Source organism: Astatotilapia calliptera, chromosome 3 (genome assembly GCF_964374335.1).
Source record: "Astatotilapia calliptera chromosome 3, fAstCal68.1, whole genome shotgun sequence".
NCBI lineage: Eukaryota > Metazoa > Chordata > Actinopteri > Cichliformes > Cichlidae > Astatotilapia > Astatotilapia calliptera.
Window position 1 is genome coordinate 16,861,480 of NC_137424.1, and position 22,567 is coordinate 16,884,046.

Genomic DNA, 22,567 nt, shown 5'->3' on the forward strand with positions numbered 1-22,567 from the left:
GTGATAATGTTGGCAGCATCATATATGATCTTCACAGTGCAGAGAACACAAATTAGCATCCATTACTATAATGAAATGATTTGTTAGTTTGAAATGCTACAGGGAACTATGTACCTGTACATTAATGCTGTGGAAAGACTTCCTGTTGACATAGTCTCCTTCATTTACTGAAGGAGCAATGATTGGAATGTGAGTGCCATCTATACAGCCAATCACGCCTGGGAACCCTGAAAATAAATGTAAAATTTAAGTAGTAGTTCAAGTATCACCACATCATGAATTAAATTTTGTTCATCCTGCTACCTGCAATTTTGTGGCATCCCTCTTTGATAAATCTTGTGGGTCTATGACCGGGGAACACCACAGACGAGTACAGGAGACGTTTCAGTGCAACTGTAACATTCCTGACTGCCCGACAGATGGTAGCCTTGGAAACGTGCTCAGCGTCACCAATATTATACAGAAAGCTCCCGTTTGCAAAAAACCGAAGTGCAATACAAATAATATGTACAGAACTGAGAGAATGTCCACGATGTGTCACATGAGCAATATTAGGCCTGAGGATGTTATTCAAATAAATTATAGATTGTGCTGAAAAACGGTAACGTTCACACAGGAAATCATCAGGAAATGATAAAATGTCCGAACGCGCTCTAATCACTCTCTCCCGGCGGAGAGCTCTGCGGAGAATTTGGGCTTCAACATCTACTGGCTCTTCAAGGAAGTGGCACGCCATGTCCGACACTTCCTACTGTCAGGTTTCCGACAAAGGGGCGGAGACAGTCAGGGTTAGTTGTAGTAAACCTGCTAGGGAGCAGGTTAGCTTCACGGAGTGTGTCGTCATAGTGACTCACTCAGGCTGCAGCTGAACTCGCTTTGTGAAACCGAAAACCCAGAGTTTTCGTTAACTCAGGGTATACTTACTCAGTTTTTCCACTAAACCGGCTTCCTGAAACAGGGCCCTGGTCAAACTTAAGCTCTCCTTAGTATGGCTGGCTCCGTCTCTCCAACAGCGCACTGACGGGCAGCAGCTGCCCCGCCCCCTCGCTCAGTCGCTTAGTGCCTGAGCTTGGATCATACCAATATCAGGGGGGGATTCACGCACAGTCGTAAATTCCCACAGTGTGCACTATGTGCTTCGAATATTGTGTGTACTTTTTGTTTTATACAGTTGTCAGCCAGGCATCTAACTATGAAAAAATTGCACTCCAAAATACCCCGGGCTTCTGACAAAACAACCCGGGCTTAAGCCCAGTAAGCCACCCCCACGCTCCGCCCCTGCTTTGCAGTGATTCCTGGTGACTGTGTGGGGACAATTGGTTATTGTGCACCTGAGATTATGCTTGGCACTCCATATGATGAAGCAATTGACATGTGGTCTCTGGGGCTGGTAGCTGTGGAGCTTACTACAGGGGTGCCTCTCTATCCTGGGGAAGACGATTATGACGTTTTGAAATTCATAATTGAAACTCAGGGTCAGCTACCAGATCATCTTCTAGAGTCTGGCTTGTACACTGACAGCTATTTCATCGAGGATAACTACAACAAACAGCGCTGGACATTTAAGACCCAAGAACAATTTCAATACGAGACAGATTATCGATCCAAGGAAACTCGATCGATAAAACTTAAGTGTCTCGATGACCTCGAACAACTGCTGAAGGTTAGGCGAGGACCGGAAAATGGCCAAACATTATTTGTAAGGCTAATCAAAGAAATGTTGGCCTTGGATGCAAATCAGCGCATAACACCCTCGGAGGTTCTGAAGCATCCCTTTTTCGACCCTGGCCTCTCAAGGAGAACCCCCTGCACGGACATGAACAGTACAGGGGGACAAAACCTTGTGCTCTCTCAGCAGCAATCATCGTTTGGGTGGCCAGAATTCTAGGGGAGCTAGAAATTCTTGTGGAAAAAAAGCCCAAAACAATAACATCAACAAAAACAACCAATGAATATGGTCTTAAACTTGGGCACAATTTGGCTTGAAATCCATCAACTAATCTCTCAATATTCAAAGCGGAGCAGCAGACAACTTACCATCACATCAGTCCTTCAATCAGACCTACAACAAACCTCTTCCTTCTCTCACCCCAACCGGTCGCAGCAGATGGCCGCCCCGACCTGAGCCTGGTTCTGCCGGAGGTTTCTTCCTGTAAAAAGGGAGTTTTTCCTTCCCACTGTCGCCAAAGTGCTTGCTCATAGGGGGTCATATGATTGTTGGGTTCTCTGTATGTATTATTGTAGGGTCTACCTTACAATAATACATACAACCTTGAAGTGAGTGGTGATGTGATTTGCTGCTGAATGAATTGGGAACTAATTGGAAATCTGGATATTAATTAAATAAACCTGCTTTGAGCATCAATTAATTGTTGTTTGAAATTCTTTATAAATATATAAATATAGTGCCACTCTTCTACTGTTTAAATTGCAACTGTTTAAAACTGACTAATTTATTCATACACTTGAGCATAAACACACGCACAGTAAATGGCCTGTATTTGTACAGCGCCTTACTTAGTCCCCAAGGACCCCAAAGAGCTTTACACTACATTCAGTCATTCACACATTCACACACTGGTGATGGCAGCTACATTGTAGCCACAGCTGCCCTGGGGCGCACTGACAGAACATTGCAGAACCTTCAGCACCTCGTATGAAAAATATTTGACTGTGTGCATGCTTTTAGCACTGTTTGGATTTGAGAAAATCTAAAATAAATCGAAATTTGCTTTTAGAAGTTGTTTTATAAAGTTCAGTGGTATATTATGCATACAATAGGACATCTATTTAGATTTACATCTTCCACAGAAAAAACTGCACATTACTGAAACTTAGTATACTGGACTTTGTTGTTGTCCCACACAGGTTCAATTTCGAGTGGTAGATGGCTCAGTGCTCAGTCAACCAAGATTTTATGATAGTGGGCACAATGAGATAGATAAGCTGCTTGTAAACAGTACTTTTATGCTCTCTTTTTCCATTTGGATAAGAAAGAAAGAACCAGGAAACAAAGGCAAACAAATAATCTGTGCCTTTATCCCAGATTCACATTATAGGAACAGCTGCTCAATGACCACTGTAGTCTTTGCTTACAGCACTTTTATCTAGATCTATGCAAAGTGATCCACTACACCTACTTTTACAGTTAAATCATTTTATGAGCACTGATGCCATTTTAATCTGAGTTTCTACTCAAATACAATCAGTAAAGAAAAACACAGTCTGTGACGTTTGTTTTGAAGGAAAAGGTATTCCCTGCAAATGTTTATCTGTGTGAGACTATTCAGAAAACAGTCATTTTGTTTTATAGGTGAGACACTTGGCCTCTTTTTTCCTTGTTCTACGTTTGTCTTTTGTCCGATTACTCTGGAACACAAGATGGAAAACTGATATTCTCATGTTAAAAATATAGAAAAAGGATTTTATCACCCATAAATGTTAACTTCTCATGCCTCTAAGCACAAGCAGGAGCAGAAGTGCCCTCTGCAGTTTGTGTGTGGAAGTGCAAAAGCTTACAGCACCTGGTATTCCCAGGCGGTCTCCCATCCAAGTACTGACCAGGCCCGACCCTGCTTAGCTTCCGAGATCAGACGAGATCGGGGGTGTTCAGGGTGGTACGGCCGTAAGCGATGGAAGAGCTGTGAAAAAGACCTTTTATTGGTGGCAAATGTCACACAGTTTGATATATATTATTGTGCTAAACTTCATATGTTACAGCGACAACATGCAAACCTTCGTTATTAACTGCAGCTTCAAATTGAGCTCCAAAAATGCTTTTCCCGCAGTAACATCACGATAAGAAGACATGTTCGTTGATTACAGCACAGTGTTAAAGTGACAGAGAAAACAGTGTGTTGGGTCGATTTGGAAGTCCAACATTTTTGTCGTTTGGACATTTTAACTTAAATATAGAAAACAAAAATGTAAGCGTGTATGTGTCATTACAGCATGTATAAAAACGCCGTTTCTGAGCTGCCCTTTCACTTACGGCCACACCACCCTGAACACGCCCGATCTCGTCTGATCTCGGAAGCTAAGCAGGGTCGGGCCTGGTCAGTACTTGGATGGGAGACCGCCTGGGAATACCAGGTGCTCTAAGCTTTTGCACTTCCACACACAAACTGCAGAGGGCGCCGCTGCTCACTCAGTGGAGGCAGCTTGAGGAAAAGCTTCATGACAACGCTCCTGATTGCATTTCGCTTTTGTGCAAAACAAAACAAAAGAACAACAGGAACAAAATATTTTGGAAATACACAAACTTATTTATTCTGTAAATGTAGAGAATGTCTACGGCTAGTCTGTCTGGGCTCAGTAGTGAGGAACTTGTTAACCTTGTAGCGTGCAGCGGGCACAGTGTCAACCTGACACTCTTGTGCAACGAGTTTTAACTCTTATTGGCTGCCGACTGCGGCCCCGAAGAATACTGAATAAATGCGCATCAGTGTGCTACCCTGAGCAGGGAACACGATATCATGGAGTTTCTAACATGGAGCAAGGTGAAGGTGACGCGACTATGCAGGACCGCCCCTGCTTAGCTTCAGAGATCAGATGAGAACAGGCTGGTATGGCCGTAAGTGAGAGGCTTCCTCGACAACGGGGTTCATGTAGATACTGTAACCCATTTATTGGGATTTAAAAAACAATTTAGAGTGAAGGATATTGATTAGTTTCTACTTTTAGTTTTAATAGCTGCACATGACAGCACAGTTATAATGCATACTTAATGCTGCAATATTCACGTCATAAACAATTGTGAGTGTTTGCACAAAAACATCTACAGGTGCTCTGTGCATGTACAGTGATATTGATGTAACGCTTGAAGGATTTGACATTACTACATGAGTGGAAGAGCTCTTTGCGCGAGACTCACTAACCATCCTATTCGAAAATGAGCTTAAAGAGTGCCTCAGATCCGTTTCAATATTTAAACTGTCATTTGTGTGTTGAAGTGCAACAGCTCACGGCACCTGGTATTCCCAGGCAGTCTCCCATCCAAGTACTGACCAGGCCCGACCCGGCTTGGCTTCCGAGATCAGACGAGATCGGGCGTGCTCAGGGTGTTGAGTATTGAGTTGTATTTTTGTTATTGACCAAATACTTATTTTCCACCCTAATTTACGAATAAATTCTTTACAAATCCTACCATGTGAATTCATGGATTTCTTTTTCACATTCTGTCTCTCACAGTTGAAGTGTACCTCTGGTGCAAATTACTGACCTCTGTCATCATTTTAAGTGGGGGAACTTGCACAATCGGTGGCTGACTAAATACTTTTTTGCCCCACTGTATCTGGAATAACCCTGACATATTACAAAACAATAACATGATTAATTTCCCATAATGGAGTTGTAAAGGAATTAAATACTTAGAACATATATTAGAGGGAACAGAATTTATCCCATTTGACAGACTAGTTGCACAATATGGGATCAACAAGATAAGATTTTTAGAATATCAACAAATTAAATCCATAATAAAAAAGAAATTTTTCCCTTTCCCTGGCGGGTCGCGGAGTATGTGGGTGCCTACTGGGGTCAGCGGGGGAGCTGGCCCCAGGGAGGGGTCACCTGCCCCTCCCTTCCTTCCCTCCCCATCTCCAGCTACCTCCCTCTTCCCGCTCCACCACAACCACCCACATATGCAGGCCCTTGGAGTAGGGGTATGTCACCAGGGTGCAGAGGAGGCTACCCCCCCCCTCTGTCCCCTTCTGGCTGCCTCTGCCTCAATTTTATCCCACAACTTAGACATTCACATTACTCACACCCTCATTGCACATACATATAGGATCTTGGGGGTGGGCACGATACACGGAGTCCAAGTTACCATCAGGGTGTACACCTCACCCCTGGCGTCGTTGCCCACCTCTCAATTTTAAATACACGTAGACATTGAGGGCTAGCAGGAGGGACTATGCGCTTACCTGCTGCTCTCTGGCAGGTAGCTCCATGCCCTCCTGGGTTTTAATTACACCTTAGAACACACATGCATCAACACTACAATGAGCGGGTGGAGGGAGGTTTGGAGTCTTCTCTCACCCCCATCCTCTGCGGCCTGCTGGAGCGGGGGGGCTAGGAGGAGTTGGCCGTCCGACTGCGGTCTGGGGTGTGGGGCCTCCCTGCTGCTGCGGAGTCGGGGTGGTCTGCCTCTCCCCACTGCAGGGAAAAGGGTAACACTACCTGGGTCTGGGTGCAGTTCCCCCCTCCAGGGGCAAGGGTACCTAGACCCAGTTCGTAGAGTACGCTTGGGGAGTGTGATCGTGTGTACAGCGTCTCTTTATGTCTGTCTCCACGTTGGTTGAGTGTGGAGTAAGTGCATATGAGAGCATGAGGGTGGGAATGGATGTTTGTGTCTGTGTGTGCCTGTATGTCTGTGTCTATATGTCAGGTTGGGTATCAGACGCCACCTCTCTGGGGACATCTCAGGCCCTCCAAGGTTTGGAGGCCTATCTCCCCCCACCACCACTTCCCCTGCCAGTGGCGGACTCCCTCAGGTGTCGGTGCGTTGGTGGTTCTTTGTGTCTGGGGGTGGGCGTCCGGGTACACACCGGCTCACTCCTTGGCGGCCGCTTGTCGGGGCCTGGAGCCTGGGGCACTTCGGAGGTGGGGTGCCCCCGGCCTCTCGGCCTGGGGCTTGGTCACTCAGGCACAGCTGGCTGCTGGCGGAGCTCACGGGCGCGTCACTGCAACTCCCCTTGGCTTCTGCTCTGCGGCTGCTGAATGAGCCCTCATCTGGGACTCTCCTCAGCTCTTACTGGGACAGTGGCGCGGCTGCCCCTCTGTGGGTCTTCCTTGGTGTCTTGTGTTCTGGGGGCCTCTGGATGTCTCGAGTTTTGATCTCCTTCATACCTGCTTCATGCCCTGGAGGACGGGGCTGTGCCCCCCCCCCCCACACACACACACACACTCCCTAGCAGATCGTTACATGGAGAAACCTTTGGAATACAAGCATGCTGATCCACGCAGGTATGCACACAGGTGTACACACGGGTATTCACAGACGCGGACTACAGCTTTCTTGGCTGCTGCCTCAAAGCACATTGTGCGCTGTCTATCTTGCGTGCTGCACAATATCGTTTATTATTTAGTATCTATTGATATCTACTGCTAGCTAGTTTATTGTGATGGTGCTGGTTTTTTTTATTATGTTGCTCTTTGTTGTTTGCTTTCTCTTCTGTTTTTTTTTTCTCCATACAGGTGACCCAGGAGTTTTGGGTTTTTTTTTCTCTCTTCCCCCCCTTCTCACCGTCTCTTCTCCCCTTTGGTTTTCTTTCTCTCCCTCTCTTTCTTTCATTCTTTCTCCCTGTCCTATCCCACAGTCATGTCTGTCCCGTTTGTAGCAACTGAAAATAAAATAAATTCATAATTATAATAAAGGTCAATCAAATGGACCAATATGGCAAGGCCATGATGATCCACTTGGTAAAATAAATCCTCTTGGCATCTTTCTTGGCCTTAAGACAACAATTCTGATGGCTATAGATCCAAACGGGACACAAAAGAAAAAAGAATCTTTTATTCTGGATAAAACAGGGAGCCAATAAATGTTCTGTTTCTAGTCCCTGTCAGGACTCTCGCTGCAGCATGTTGCTCAGAGCAGTCTGGAATTGATTTTTGACTAAATAATTAAAACTAATAATAATATATTACTATATTATATTACTAACAAATCCAGGACACCCCTGTTGATCCAGCAGCTCTTAATGAAGTTTGAAATAAGAATCGTGGTGAGTTCATTAGAAACATTTCACTTTTCTTTTTTAAATCAGTCATTACTGGAATCATCTGAAGTGCAAAAACAGTGGGATTATATATGAGAAGGACGGACTCAAAGACTGTCGTGTATCACATATATATTACATCGATGTCCAAAATCAATGCATCATTAATGAAACTGAAACAAAAGTACTGAATTTCATGTGGAAGACCAAACCTCAGCATTCAGGAAAGTCTTATACAGGAGCAAAGATAATGGACGTTACCCGGAGTTTTCCACTGTGAAACCAGGAATAACAGCTTAAAAATGTTGTTGGATTTCTGTGATCTAAATCATTGTCAGCCTGGCAGGCAAATAGCGTGGACACCAAAGTTTGTGAACGTGAAAACCTGAGAACAAAGACATGTAGGATTTTAAATCGGTACTGTTAAGGTTCAAAATACTGGGGATGGAGACAAGAGAAAAATCACAATAACAACACTGGTCCGGTCGGGTTGAGTCAAACGATGATGATCACACGCGTGGGAGATGGACACTGATGCAGACAGCCTCAGATCTCAAAATGGTGGAGCATTGCTCAAACTCTTATAGCCTCTGGTGCCTCCACCTTATCATAAAAGCCTAAACATTCACATGCTTTTCTCTCACACGGCGCCTAAGCTACGACCTTGGCTCCCCGTTTATCTGCTCCTGCTGAGTTGGGGCAGAAAACTCCAGCATGCTCTGTTCTCTTCTAATCAGACAAATAAGGCGATGACTTTCTGCAGCAGTATTATGCATCATAAAACAATATCATTCATCCACAATAAATCAGCAGTCTACTTTAATGCAAATCAGTTTAACTAATGCAATAGTTGTCAGCTTCTTCTAATTCAGGAGAATAATGCAAACTAAAACTAAATAATAATTCACAATCTTTAATCAGGGCATAAAATAATATTATAATCTAACAGTACCATAGGTGTGTCTACTGGGAGGCTGAGGCTTAGCGCTGCTGGCTGCCAGTACTAAGTATTATTATACAACCCTTATTTTAGTTGATCTTATCTTCTTTCCTTGTGTTTCAGTTAGTTTTTACTCAAACTGGGTGTAGAAGGAATCCCTGCAAAGGTTTCTTTTTCTTCTGTGTTATGTTTTATGTATTTCTCAGCTCTTTGCTTCCTTTTTCTACTTTAAACTTGTTTGTATGCTGGTGTGTAAATGTTCACACTTATCATAAAGTTTAGTAAAGTAGAATTGGGCTGAAAGATCTATCGCTTTATCACCTATTCAGGTTGTAAATCGTGTTTTTTAAAAGTAACTAAGTAATTAATTACTTTTGAAAATAAGTAATCAGTAAAGTAACAGGATTACTTTTGGGGGGAAGTAATCAGTAATTAGTTACTGATTACTTTTTTCAAGTAACTTGACCAACTCTGGTCCTGACACTATTGTACTTCACAATCCACTCCCAGTTTTGGTTCATCTCCACTTTTCCACTTTTTCCACTCCACCCTGTGATCCACAGCCCAAATTACTGTACGATTCAGAGAAAATTAACAGTAAAATTTACCCAATTTACTGTACTGTACTCTATATTTTCTCATATTTGAGCTCAGATTACAGGAAAACTGTAAGAGGTGACACTGATATCTCACTAGATTCTGACTCTGGGTGACCCCCACACACCCAAGATTACTGTACGGTTTCTGAGATTGCTTTGTTAACCCTCTCAAGGCAGGCATTGCAGATATGCAACAGTTAAAAGCTAACAACCTGATCACCCCACATACATATTTCATGAGTTTTTTACTCAGAAGTACCACTGCAGGTATTCTTTTGTGCATTAGCAACAAAAACTTAATTTGAGCCTGAGAGGGTTAAGCATGAGTATGACAAAGGCTAAGAAAATATACTGCCTACAATAATATCAAATTTAAACAACAAATTACAAAATTGCCACACCTGCTGTTATTGCCAGGTGTTCGATAGAGCATTATTTAGTCATAAAAAATACATATCACTGAAATATCATCAGTATCAGTAAAAGAAACACTCTCACTATGTAAGACATGTTAGCAAATTCAGTTAATAAATAATGTATCAAATCTATACAGACGTTTGAAGGTATATTGCAAAGCATGTTTGTTTCTTATGGCTTACAAATGTGTTTGCCTTTAACATAATTTACATTTTATTTATACAGTTTCACAGACGAAACAAAATAGGTTTCCTGAACTGTTCTTCGTGGCCTAATTTTGAATCCTTCTGAGGGGGATGCATTATCCATGAAGGTGGGCAATTTGTTCGTCGATCTCTGACCCTCGCTGACTCTGACGCCTCCTAATTCTGCTTCCAGCCTCGCTGATTAATTTGTTGTCACTGATGCTGTCACCAGTTGTACACAACATCTGTTTGTCCACCAGTCTAATCTGTAATTCAGGTGAACCCAGAATTACCTGCATCTTTGTAATGTTTCAGAAAATATACACTATATGTTGATGGGCTTTGTCCCACTTTTCTTTCCTTTATAAGTAAGAATCTCTGTGGTTTTAATGACAATTCATATACAGATTGTGGAGGACATTTTATTCAACACTCAAAAAAGTTCCTCACCAGCAGACTGTAGTACAATTTCAGCCCACCGTTAATAAACCCATCCAATGCAGCGTTATCAGAGAAATTATGCAAGTGTTATGTTTGTATGTACTGGTAATCTATTTATCATTTATCATGATTCCTGCTCTGATGATTACTTTCTTCTCCTTCTGTAATTTTAACAGATAAAGGATGTTGAACATTAAGCTCCAAACAGGATGAATGAGGAAGACCACAGAGGAGAATCGTGGATGTAGTGAAAGAATATATGCAGATGGTTTTTTTCATGGTGGAGGAGCAACTTCTGATACCATCTTAAAGAAAAAACACATAAAATTGAAGAGTAAAAATAATGACAACAATATGTCTAAATTTTTTATTAAGTTTTTAGAGCAAATGCAGTCTTGTCATGGTCAGAGTTGCCCACTCATATTTAACTAATTCAAATACAATTACTCCATTTAAATGCTTATGTTCTAATAAAAGGCATCGTTTAATACTTCTGCCATGACAACCCAAATAAATCAATGAGAGGGAAACGGGAAGATTAGTCATCAGGCAAGGTTTACTGTTCATTTACCATGCCTTGATAACAGTAAGCTTAACAAAAGAAAAATGTTGGCGACGAGAAAAGGTGTTCTGTCAAAACATCCTACCGTAGCGTAAATTTATAGTCTTGTCTATCAATCCGTGCTAACTTATCAGAATATGCTACCTTACGTGGTTAATGGCTCCGTTGTATAGGTAGCGTGTTCAGATGACCCAATCACACTATTAAAACATGCTTCCTGCTGGGATTTATATAGGTAGCATGTTCAGATGGCCAAATCACACTATTAAAACATGCTTCCTGCTGGGATTTATATAGGTAGTGTGTTCAGATGACCCAATCACACTATTAAAACATGCTTCCTGCTGGGATTTATATAGGTAGCGTGTTCAGATGACCCAATCACACTATTAAAACATGCTTCCTGCTGGGATTTATATAGGTAGCATGTTCAGATGACCCAATCACACTATTAAAACATGCTTCCTGCTGGGATTTATATAGGTAGCATGTTCAGATGGCCAAATCACACTATACATAACATAAGTGGTGGCTCGTCCAGGATCTTTGGACATTTTAGTGGAGACTGAATGTCAGTTTGTTTTGCTTTTAAGTGGGTGAGTGATGGTGTTCAGTGTAATTGAGCAAACTCCCTTTAGTGTGTTTCAGCTGGGTGACTGTGCTGCCCTTCCATCGAAGCACTTGTTTGTTGTTTTGCTTTATTGTTTTAGTTTGTGTTTGGTGGCTATCCTGGGTGGGGGTACGCTTCAGGGTTTGGTAGGAGACTATATCTCTGGTCTGCTGCCTGCTCTCGAGTTCGCGTTTAAAGTTGCCTCGAGCCTGGTACACCACTGAAGACTAGGGTAGGGAAAGTAAGGGATTTGTTGTTTTTAGTGTACTTTTGGTTTTGTGTTGTAGCAGGTCAGGTAATCATTTTGGGTTTGACTGTTGTGCTCTTTTGTGTTGGTCACATGTTACTTTTTGTGTGTTCAGTGTGGCAACTTCAGATCCTCATGTAGGGGCATCCATGCTTAAAGATGCCAACTTGCTTCAGAGGAACTTTTAATTTGTTTAGGGGTCCTAGAGGAACCCTTTTAAGGGAGGAGGTGTTACGTCCCTCTGCAGCTTCTAATCGTCTCAGTGTTTTCAGCTGGTGCTAATTGGCCACACCTAGTCAGGTGTGGATAAAAGCATACCTGAGGCAAGCTTCCCGGCAGTGCACTAGTCTTTGCCTTGGTGGCACCAGCCATTTTAGCCAACCTGGTTTTCCATTTTAGGATGAAACCTCTTCTCACCCACACTCTGCTATTCATCTCTGTTTTTATGTTGCGGCTTTTGAGCCGGGTCGTAACACTGAAGATTACAAAGATCAACATTAAGACCAGTCTGTGCATTCAAAGCAGTGACAGAAAAGAGTGTGGGGCATTAACCCCCACTCACTGAAATGGCATCCAAGATGCCTTCATAACTTTAAGAAAAGGAAAGAAAAAAGGCAATAAAATGCAACAGCCTTTAAATTTGGTTTTATTTGTAGAGTAAATGTAATAGCGTACATGTTAAATAAACATTTAATTCCCACGAAACATACTAATGATATGGCAGACATCGAAACAGGTAAAAGAAACAATCATATTTATTCATTTTCATTAATTTAAAATACCCTTTACAAAGTATATATATAGAAACATAATCCAACATATGTGGAAAAAAAACAAAAGAAACTGACACCCTGCTTTAAACGCACATATATAAAAGTTACTCTTTTAATAATTTCTACTTTGTTGTCCTGATGACGCAGTCGTTCACCTGCATGTGGTGCAATCCAATTAGGCTGTCAGTAGTACTTCAGGTCTCCCAGCCCTTTGCCAGACAGGAGGAGACACCAACCCCCAGGTAACTCAAACAAAGATGTATTAATATAACATAAAACAGAGCTTTGACCTTGCAAGGTTAATATGTGTGCACGCCATATAAACATTGGAAGGTGTGATGGAAAAATGAATACATTTAATAAAGAAACGATATTGAACAATAAATGGAATATTTTAAAGTAGTGACTGTAAATTAAACTAAAGTGAATCAACGGGTGGTGAGGTGTGGAGCTTACCATGTGTGGCATGCCATCACACATGGCAACTGTCATGACCAACTCAGCGTGGAAACCTGAGATGAACCTAAAAAGTAGAAAACTCAGGGTTTTTTTTTTTTAATAATTTCTACTTTTTGTTGGCAGTCGCTGTCCTGATGACGCAGTCGTTCACCTGTGGGGGAGAAAACAAAACAAAATTGTCAAAAATGTTAAAGTTACAGTGAAACTTCAAATCCTTGTACAATTCAGTGGTATTTATACTGTAAACTTAATCCCTATGCTGTAAACTGACATGTAACTCTAGGAATCACTCATTTCAGCCACCTTTGCCACCATTTTCCACATTAATTAGAAGAAGAAATGAAATAAATGAATCGATTAGCTCAAAGAAATTCCACTGCAGACGAGTGTTTTGGTGGTTAAACTGCAAAGCAAGCCACGCACATGGTGCAGGCTACTTCTGTGGGCTCTATCAGGGATTTATGTGACTAGTCGACTAATTGTCACTAGTCTGTATCAGACTTACCAGTCGTTCAATCTAATTGTTAACATTTTAATTGATGCCCAATGCTGGTACATTGTGTTCTAAATGTTAGGCAGCGATCTACCACCAGATGGTGCACTGTTGTTGAGAAACGCCATAAATCTATTAATCTACCCTGATCTTCTTGTTAACACTGAGATCGCAGATACACACAGAGGAAATTAGTTTCCTGAGAGGTGGAAAACCTCTCCTTTAGGAGAGCAGTTAAGTCAATGGGGGAGGGGCTCAGAGTAGAGTCACTACTCCTTCACATCAAAAGGTGACAGCCACCTTGGCCAGGAGGCTGTTCCAGCTGGGCACGTCCTACCAGTAGGAGGCCCCAGCATCCTTGGTCATGCTAGCCAGTTTACATCTATCAGCTGTGGTCAGGAGTAGTCCTTCCTGCTGCCCCCACAACCTGACTAGAAAACGGCTGTATAATGTATTACCTGAATCATTCTCGCCACACTTAGACGTACTTTTAGATTCTCAAATGATTGTCATATTTTAATAGAACATCTTTTGTAGTAATGCATTTTCATTTGTATTTAACAGAATGTGATAAATGGTTTAAGATACCTCTGCGTCTAGTTTGACAGTTTCTATTAATCAGTTCTGAAAATCAACTCAATATCTGAATGTTCCTTAGTTTTACATTAGTTGGTTAGTCTAATTATTTCCCCCTCGATTAGTCGACTAGTAAATAAGACGCCAGGAACATCCCTACTCTTCAGACAAAATGTGAGTATGAATTACACACCAAGGTATTAAAATGGATATGGAGTATGGCTTTGGTTTACCATAAACAGCTGATGTAAGGACATCATTAAATTATCTTTTTTTCTTAAAGAAATCTACTTCATCATGTGTAATATTTTATATCATGTGTAAGTTCCATCACAACCTGCTGTGGTTTTATTTTGAAATGTTTTTATTGTTGCATGCTGCACCCAGTGTGAATGTAGAGATTTGTGAATTTCATCAGTAATAAATGTTTTTGGACCCTTTAAGGCTGAAAGCGTTTGTCACACTCATATCACAGACGTCTAACGTCATCTTGTTGGCCACACTAACTAAAGAACAAACAAACAAACAGCCCACCTGTAGCATTTCTACACATTGACCTCCACAGAAAAGTGTCAGTGTTAAAGGACCTACATGACATAAAGCAGATCATTGTAATGTTGTTGCACACTGTTGCAGTAATGAATGTCCTAATGTGTATATTGTCAATTAGGGCTGCCACAAACGATTATTTTGATAGTCGACTAGTCACCGATTATTTATGCGATTAGTCGACTAATCAGATCATGATCCACTGGACGTAAAACTACAGCTTATTGCACCAGCAGCATCTGCTCTTATATAACTATCATTAGCTTACAGCTTTAAGCTTTTAAGGTGCTAACTAAAAATAAAGACAAGATGATAGTTTATTCAATTTTAATGAAATTTGCAGATTGTTTCGGTAAAGTTTAATAAACTCCTTGCTATCTAAAATATAACAGGACACCGGAGTATATTCTCCAGCATCTCACACTTCTGATAATCAGCTGTCTGCTTGACGTTTATTCAGCTGTGTAAAAACTATAACTTTAATCTCAGCCAAACCGATTTACTCAGGAACAAATAAAATACAAAAAAAAAAAAAAAAAGCCAAACAACAACATTTTTAATTTATCTAAGTGACTCATATATATTTAACCTGAGTCGCGAAAGACGGCGGTGGGTTTGAAAACAATTTGCCGGGAGTCCGGTGTTCTCACGGTGCTAGTGACCTAGCCCCCGGCTAGCTATCGAGCTAGTGGGTAACAGACGTCTCCGAAAACGTCGGAGCGCTTTTGAAAATATGTGGTGTCCTGATAAACTGAGCCGATATTTGAGGTTTACACAGCTACATTCTCGCCTGAAAATATGTTAAACGTTTATTTTGTGACCCAGAAAGAATAATAAGAGTAATATTAAAACTAACTAGCTACCGCCATTGTTGGAAACTAAGCTGGGCCGCGCTATGAATTCTGGGACACAGCTGCTTCTTCTTCTTCGGGGTTTAACGGCAGCTGGCATCCTTGTACATGCTGTGCTGCCATCTTCTGTTTCAGTCCGTTATTACACTCTTAAATCCTGCTATTATTCCTGCGTCTTTTGCGATCTTACAAAGCTTCAAACGACACGTCGACTATTAAATCAGTCGTCAACGATTTTGATAGTCGACGTAATCGTGACTAGTCGACAAATCGTGGCAGCCCTATTGTCAATAATAATGTGGATACTCAAATTGCAACTCAGTCTGAAGAATCTAAAAACGGTGAGTCGAGATTTTTTACCTATTTTTTTGGAGAAATCATGGGTGACAATAAACAGGCAGTTGCTATGCTTCTACGTTTAATGATGATTACTTAACCTGACCTGCATCATTTTACACTCAGTGGTCACATCACATCTCACTGCTGTCAAAGAGTTCATTAAGTTGGCACAGGTCAGCAGTCCTCCTCCACCGCTCTCTGTCCCTTCAGCAGGTCGATGCCAGCACTTCAAGCTCTTTCAGTCAGAAACCTTTGCTGACCAGCCAGTCCTTCAGCTCATATCGAAGTGACCTTTGACCTTCACGGTCATGGTGATCACATTGACCTGTGTAAGCAGCTCTTTCCCCATCACCTCCTTCAGGTACTGCCTCACGTCCTTCTCTAGAGCCCGAATGTCACCCTCCCTTTTCCATATCAGCGTTAATTTCTGGTTGCTATTGGTTACATCAGTGTAAATCAGGATGTCGTGTCGGGAGCTGCAGATCATGTAGGGCAGAGACGAATTCGGGCAGATCCCGCAGTAGGCATCCAGCCTGATGGGGTAGGACCAGTGTGTTTAGGCAGAGTGGGGATCCGTGATGGTGGGATGAGCCGCTCAACAGCTGAACTCTTCACTCTTGGTAAGATGTTGAAACTGTTTTGGGTTCTAATCGTAGGAATAGACAGTTTTTAGGTTATATAAAAAACTTTAAATTGGTCTGAATTGATCATAATGGGAACAAGTTGTTGAAAAATCCTTCCTGAATATGCATCTGAACAGACCCAACAGAGCACCTCACTAAAGGACTTTAAATTCTTATCACTACAAAATTTAATAACTGGGCAAAGGACAGACGCAACAATACTGATGATTACAACCTCACAAAGAAAACAGAATGTATGTTGTATCACTCAACACTAGAGGATATATTAGCTGTGTCAGTTGTTAGACTTGAAACAACAGCTTTATTGTCCACATTTTGACTTTAGTCTGTACAGTTTGTTCACTGACCTTCTGTCCCTCACTGACTCAAGTGCCTCCAGATTTGAACAGTGTTGGTCAAGTTACTTGAAAAAAGTAATCAGTAACTAATTACTGATTACTTCCCCAAAAAAGTAATCCCGTTACTTTACTGATTACTTATTTTCAAAAGTAATTAATTACTTAGTTACTTAGTTACTTTTTAAAAGCACGATTTACAACCTGAAGCGGTGATAAAGCGATAGATCTTTCAGCCCAATTCTACTTTTTCTGCATAATCCATCATACAAAATGTAATCAAATGGAAAGGTCTCTTTTTAAAACTTGTTTTATTAGTTTTAATCTTTTAACTTTATGCATCAAGCAAAAATTTAATTATATGCAACATTCTCTGACTTGAATAAATTAGTTTAACATTTAAACCTATTTTCTGCACATTCCAGCACATAAAATAAAATATTTTTTGTGTTTACACTCACTCTTTCAAATAGATGCAAGTAAAACACAGAGTCAAAGCATGACATCTCTCATGATCAGGGCTGGACTGGGACAAAAAAATCAGCCCGGGCATTTTGACTAGAGACCGGCCCACCAGGTATTATAGGAAAAACCATAAAGCCTTTGAATGAAAACAAACGTCGTTGTGACAGTGATGTACACTGTCTTGTTGGTACATATGTATCAATCTAATAAACTTAAACCTACACCATCCTCCCTATTCTGGTATTCTAAACAGTACTTCCTACAAAACTGCTCAAAGAAGTCCTGCCATTAATTAATTCTTCGATCTTAAATATGACCAACCTATCTCTAATGATCGGCTATGTACCACAGGCCTTCAAGCTAGCTGTAGTTAAACCTTTACTCAAAAAGCCATCTCTAGACCCAGCAGTCTTAGCTAATTATAGGCCAATCTCCAACCTTCCTTTCATATCAAAAATCCTTGAAAGAGTAGTTGTCAAACAGCTAACAGATCATCTGCAGAGGAATGGTTTATTTGAAGAGTTTCAGTCAGGTTTCAGAGCTCATCACAGCACAGAAACAGCTTTAGTGAAGGTTACAAATGATCTTCTTATGGCCTCTGACAGTGGACTCATCTCTGTGCTTGTCCTGCTAGACCTTAGCGCAGCATTCGATACTGTTGACCATAATATCCTATTAGAGCGATTAGAACATGCTGTAGGTATTACAGGTACTGCACTGCAGTGGTTTGTATCATATCTATCTAATAGACTCCAATTTGTTCATGTAAATGGAGAGTCCTCTTCACACACTGAGGTTAATTATGGAGTTCCACAGGGTTCAGTGCTAGGACCAATTCTGTTTACATTATACATGCTTCCCTTAGGCAGCATCATTAGAAGTGTCACGGTTTGCGGGGCAAGCCGTGTGGATTTGTAGTAGGACCAAAAGGACGGCAGTTCTGGTGCAGGTGGGTGTTTATTTATGATAGTGGGTCAATACAAACAGCAAGGGTGGCAAAACATGAAACTAGAAACCTAAACTGGGTAAACTAATAAGACAAACCAGAAACGAAGATGCAGGGAGGTCCGGGGAAATACATACGGGGAGACGCAGGGAGACCGAGGGGAAACAACACAGACGAACCAGCGATTACTAAGACAGAAAATACAACTTAAATACACTCAGAACGCAGACCTTCACAATAAAACAGGAACACACGGGGGGGGGGGGGGGGGGGAACAGGGTAAACACCGATTAGAGAACAGAACCAAAATCGCGAAGAGAAAACACAAAACGCTGGGTCAAAAGGACCCAGGATCATGACAAGAAGACATAGCATACATTTTCACTGCTATGCAGATGACACCCAGCTCTATCTGTCCATGAAGCCAGATAACACACACCAATTAGTTAAACTGCAGGAATGTCTTAAAGACATAAAGACCTGGATGGCCGCTAACTTTCTGCTTCTTAATTCAGATAAAACTGAGGTTATTGTACTCGGCCCTGAAAATCTTAGAAATATGGTATCTAACCAGATTCTTACTCTGGATGGCATTACCTTGGCCTCCAGTAACACTGTGAGGAACCTTGGAGTCATTTTTGACCAGGACATGTCCTTCAATGCACATATTAAACAAATATGTAAGACTGCGTTCTTCCATTTGCGCAACATCTCTAAAATTAGAAATATCCTGTCTCAGAGTGACGCTGAAAAACTAGTTCATGCATTTATTACTTCCAGGCTGGACGACTGTAATTCATTATTATCAGGATGTTCAAAAAGCCTTCAGCTAATCCAAAATGCTGCAGCAAGAGTACTGACAGGGACTAGAAAGAGAGAGCATATTTCTCCTGTTTTGGCTTCCCTTCATTGGCTTCCTGTTAAATCCAGAATTGAATTCAAAATCCTGCTCCTCACATACAAGGTCTTAAATAATCAGGCCCCATCTTATCTTAATGACCTTGTAGTACCATATCACCCTATTAGAGCACTTCGCTCTCGCTCTGCAGGCCTACTTGTTGTTCCTAGAGTATTTAAAAGTAGAATGGGAGGGAGAGCCTTCAGTTTTCAGGCCCCTCTTCTGTGGAACCAGCTTCCAGTTTGGATTCAGGAGACAGACACTATCTCTACTTTCAAGATTAGGCTTAAAACTTTCCTTTTTGCTAAAGCATATAGTTAGGGCTGGACCAGGTGACCCTGAATCCTCCCTTAGTTATGCTGCAATAGACATAGGCTGCCGGGGGATTCCCATGATGCATTGAGTTTTTCCTTTCCAGTCACCTTTCTCGCTCACTATGTATTAACAGACCTCTCTGCATTGAATCATATCTGTTATTAACCTCTGTCTCTCTTCCACAGCATGTCTTTTATCCTGTCTTCCTTCTCTCACCCCAACCGGTCGCAGCAAATGGCCGCCCCTCCCTGAGCCTGGTTCTGCCGGAGGTTTCTTCCTGTTAAAAGGGAGTTTTTCCTTCCCACTGTTGCCAAAGTGCTTGCTCATAGGGGGTCATATGATTGTTGGGTTTTTCTCTGTATCTATGAAGCGCCTTGAGGTAGGGCTGCTCAATTAATCGAATTTTAATCACGATTACGATCTGGGCTTTCAACGATCATTAAAAATGACTGAGCCGATTATTAGCCCCTCCCTCATTTATCCGCGACACCTTAAAGGCCGGTCCGTGAAAATATTGTCGGGCATAAACCGGTCCGTGGCGCAAAAAAGGTTGGAGACCGCTGATTAAGAGGACCCGAGGGAAGCTCGGAAAGCTAAGCAGAAGTTATTTGGAGAGTGACTGCCGTTGGTTGAAAAGAGAGTTTAAAAAAAAAAAAAAAAAAAACTTCAGTGGTGTTGCACAATATTTTATATTATTTTTTAAAAGTCATTGTTAACCCTTTAAAGCCGGTCAGAGCAGCACGCTCCGTTTTGCGTAACTATTTTTAAATCCCTGTAGAACCTGAACCGTGTAAGCTAGCGCAATAATTTGTTTTGCATATGAAACCGGAGGAGTTGTACTTACATCTGATGCCATCAGCTTGTCCTCGGTCACGGTTTCCTTCCACATATAGCTTTGCAAAAATTGCATAAAAAGCGCTTGCAGGAACAAAAACACAATATTCCAGAAACACGCTTTGCCGTTCCTATCAGCTGTTCGTAACACTTCCCACAGTGAAATGATGCACATGCTGTTTTCTTTGCAAATTTGCATCATAGGATTGTTTTTTGTTTTTCCTGCAGTATATAAAAATTGGTGTATCTCCAAAATAAAACTATGAAGACACTCAAAATAAATTTCCTGTGGTGGGAAACTATTTTTTGCAACTTTATTGTATTTAAAGTTTTGAGGGATAAACCTCTTAAATTTCTCCAAGTAGAAATATATGTAAACAAAACAAAAGCGATTTTCAATTTTTTTTGTAGTTTATTGCACTTTTTTGCAATTTATGTAATTACTATGGACTTAATGCATACATATTATTAAAATATGGGCTATAACAGTTGTATTGATGTATAGCAACTTGAAATGCTCCCACAAATGGCACTACAGCATGTAAAAAAAATTAAATAAATAATATAAGCTCTGGTGGACTTGGTTCCATAGTAGGTCTTAAAGGGTTAAATAAATATCGTCAAATAATCGTGATCTCAATTTCAGTGAAAATAATCGTGATTATCATTTTTGCCATAATCGAGCAGCCCTACCTTGAGGCGACTTATGTTGTGATTTGGCGCTATATAAATAAAATTGAATTGAATTGAATTACTTAGCTGAAACCCAAAGACTGCTTGATTGAGTTAACTTCCTGAACTATCTACACCAAAAGAACAAATCCTTTAAAAATATGATCCTGGTTCCAAAAATATGGGGTAAAGATAAGAAGGGAGGAGGGAAAGAAGAGGAACTAGGAAAAAGATGAAAGAGTATAAAAAGTAGACCAAGCCTGGACTTAACCTCTGCTAACTCCTAATGAGCTCAGTAAAACTGCTGAGGTGGTTCAGGGAGGATTTCACAGCAGGCTGTTTGCACATCCCTGGATTTCAGACATCCACTCTTCCACTATTTATGGGCCTGACTATGTGCAGCGCTTCAGCTGCTGAACTGCGCAGTTTGATTGCAATTCTCTGTGAGGTTGTGTGACGAGAAAGAGCCCGTTCTTCTTAAATATTCCACGTGGCCAGTTTTTAATCGTAAATTAGGATCATGTGCTGTGGCTTTAACAGCTTCACGTGTGGAATTTTAAAGACACTCTGAGACAATATCTGTAGATCATGTTGTTGTGTTACAAGTCAATATAGAATCAGAGCAATGTTTTAACTTCTTTTGCTGAAATAATCTACCAGTGTTAAAAAGTGACATGCCAGTTGCTCTGATGTCCGCTGATCAAACAGTGTATAAAAAGTATAAAAAGTAGACGTGTGTTTTGACAGGTTAGAAGCTTACCAACACTAATTGTGCCTGTCCAGTAAATAATAAAACTATTTCTGAATGAAATAAGCCTGTTGTTGGGCAGCATCTTTCATTCTTTCACTATTAAGAGTTTAAAACTAAAGACGACTTGAATAATTTTGACTCACATAATGAAAAGAGAGGTTTGTTTTACTTACCCTGAAGGCTCTGAGGACTGCTAATGGGTCATCAGTTGTGAGTCTCTGCAGGAGTGCTGGCCAGCAGCGATGAGCCATAGGCAGCAGTTCATTTTCCCTCTCACTCAGCACCTGAACGCACAACTCCAGCACGTCTAGTACCTAAAGACAAAGACGCACAACACACCTAACAATTATCTCTGTTTTGATCCTGATTATATGTGAGCTGAAACTAATTACTGAGGTCTTCATTGAGAGCCCAAACTCCTGAGCAGGCACGACTTCAGCACAGACTTATTTCTGTTTCACTCCTGGACCAGACTGAATGTTTTTCCTTGATGAGCATTACACCACTGAACAGTCATCCACACAGTTCTGACAGGATGAATTGTACCAACGCTGGCAGTCCTACCTTCACAAGAATGATTATTTTTGTTATTAGTCCAACAGTTGACTCTACGTAAAACTACTGATACAGTACCTTGAGTCGGAGCCTGAGGCTGGGATCAGACAGCAGATGAATGCAGCGCTCCATAACATCCTTAGTGATGCTGAGGTGGGAGGGAAGCTCTGCTTTCACATCAGGACTACCAGTATCTTCAACATCCTCACACTCAGTGGGAGGGACTTCTGCAATGGAGCACATGTACAGTTAGACTGCCAGTTTAGCAGTGAGGTTCAGATTTCTATGACTCTTAATTACAATGATCCATCTCCTCTACACTCTGAATCTAAAATAATCACCACTACAACCTATAGCTTATATTCCACTGGCCCTTAGACAGACCTATTA

The 22,567-nt window shown here is 41.3% G+C and overlaps 2 protein-coding genes and 2 non-coding genes across 7 annotated transcripts in view; 1 reads left to right on the plus strand and 3 right to left on the minus strand.

The window, feature by feature from the left end:
• LOC113035147 (protein TANC1-like) overlaps positions 1-22,567 on the minus strand; it is a 388,820-nt gene that overhangs the window by 327,593 nt on the left and 38,660 nt on the right. For 2 of the 4 annotated variants that reach the window (XM_080298188.1, XM_080298192.1), the window contains exons 15-17: positions 22,256-22,404; positions 21,796-21,936; positions 12,352-16,408 (exon numbers count right to left, since the gene is read on the minus strand). The gene's annotated coding sequence lies outside the window, so the exon portion shown is untranslated. Of the gene's footprint in view, positions 1-12,351; positions 16,409-21,795; positions 21,937-22,255; positions 22,405-22,567 lie in introns of those variants that run through there. The other 2 variants (XM_080298190.1, XM_080298189.1) reach the window with 2 other exon arrangements.
• The window catches only part of LOC145422960 (protein NLRC3-like), a gene marked incomplete at its 5' end in the record, with an annotated part of 416,117 nt that overhangs the window by 41,946 nt on the left and 351,604 nt on the right, over positions 1-22,567 (minus strand). The window lies entirely within an intron of this gene.
• LOC113017575 (5S ribosomal RNA) lies at positions 3,513-3,631 on the minus strand. The gene has a single exon (XR_003271510.2). It is a non-coding gene; the product is annotated as a 5S ribosomal RNA (ribosomal RNA).
• Positions 3,986-4,104, plus strand: LOC113017573 (5S ribosomal RNA). Its single transcript, XR_003271509.2, has one exon. It is a non-coding gene; the product is annotated as a 5S ribosomal RNA (ribosomal RNA).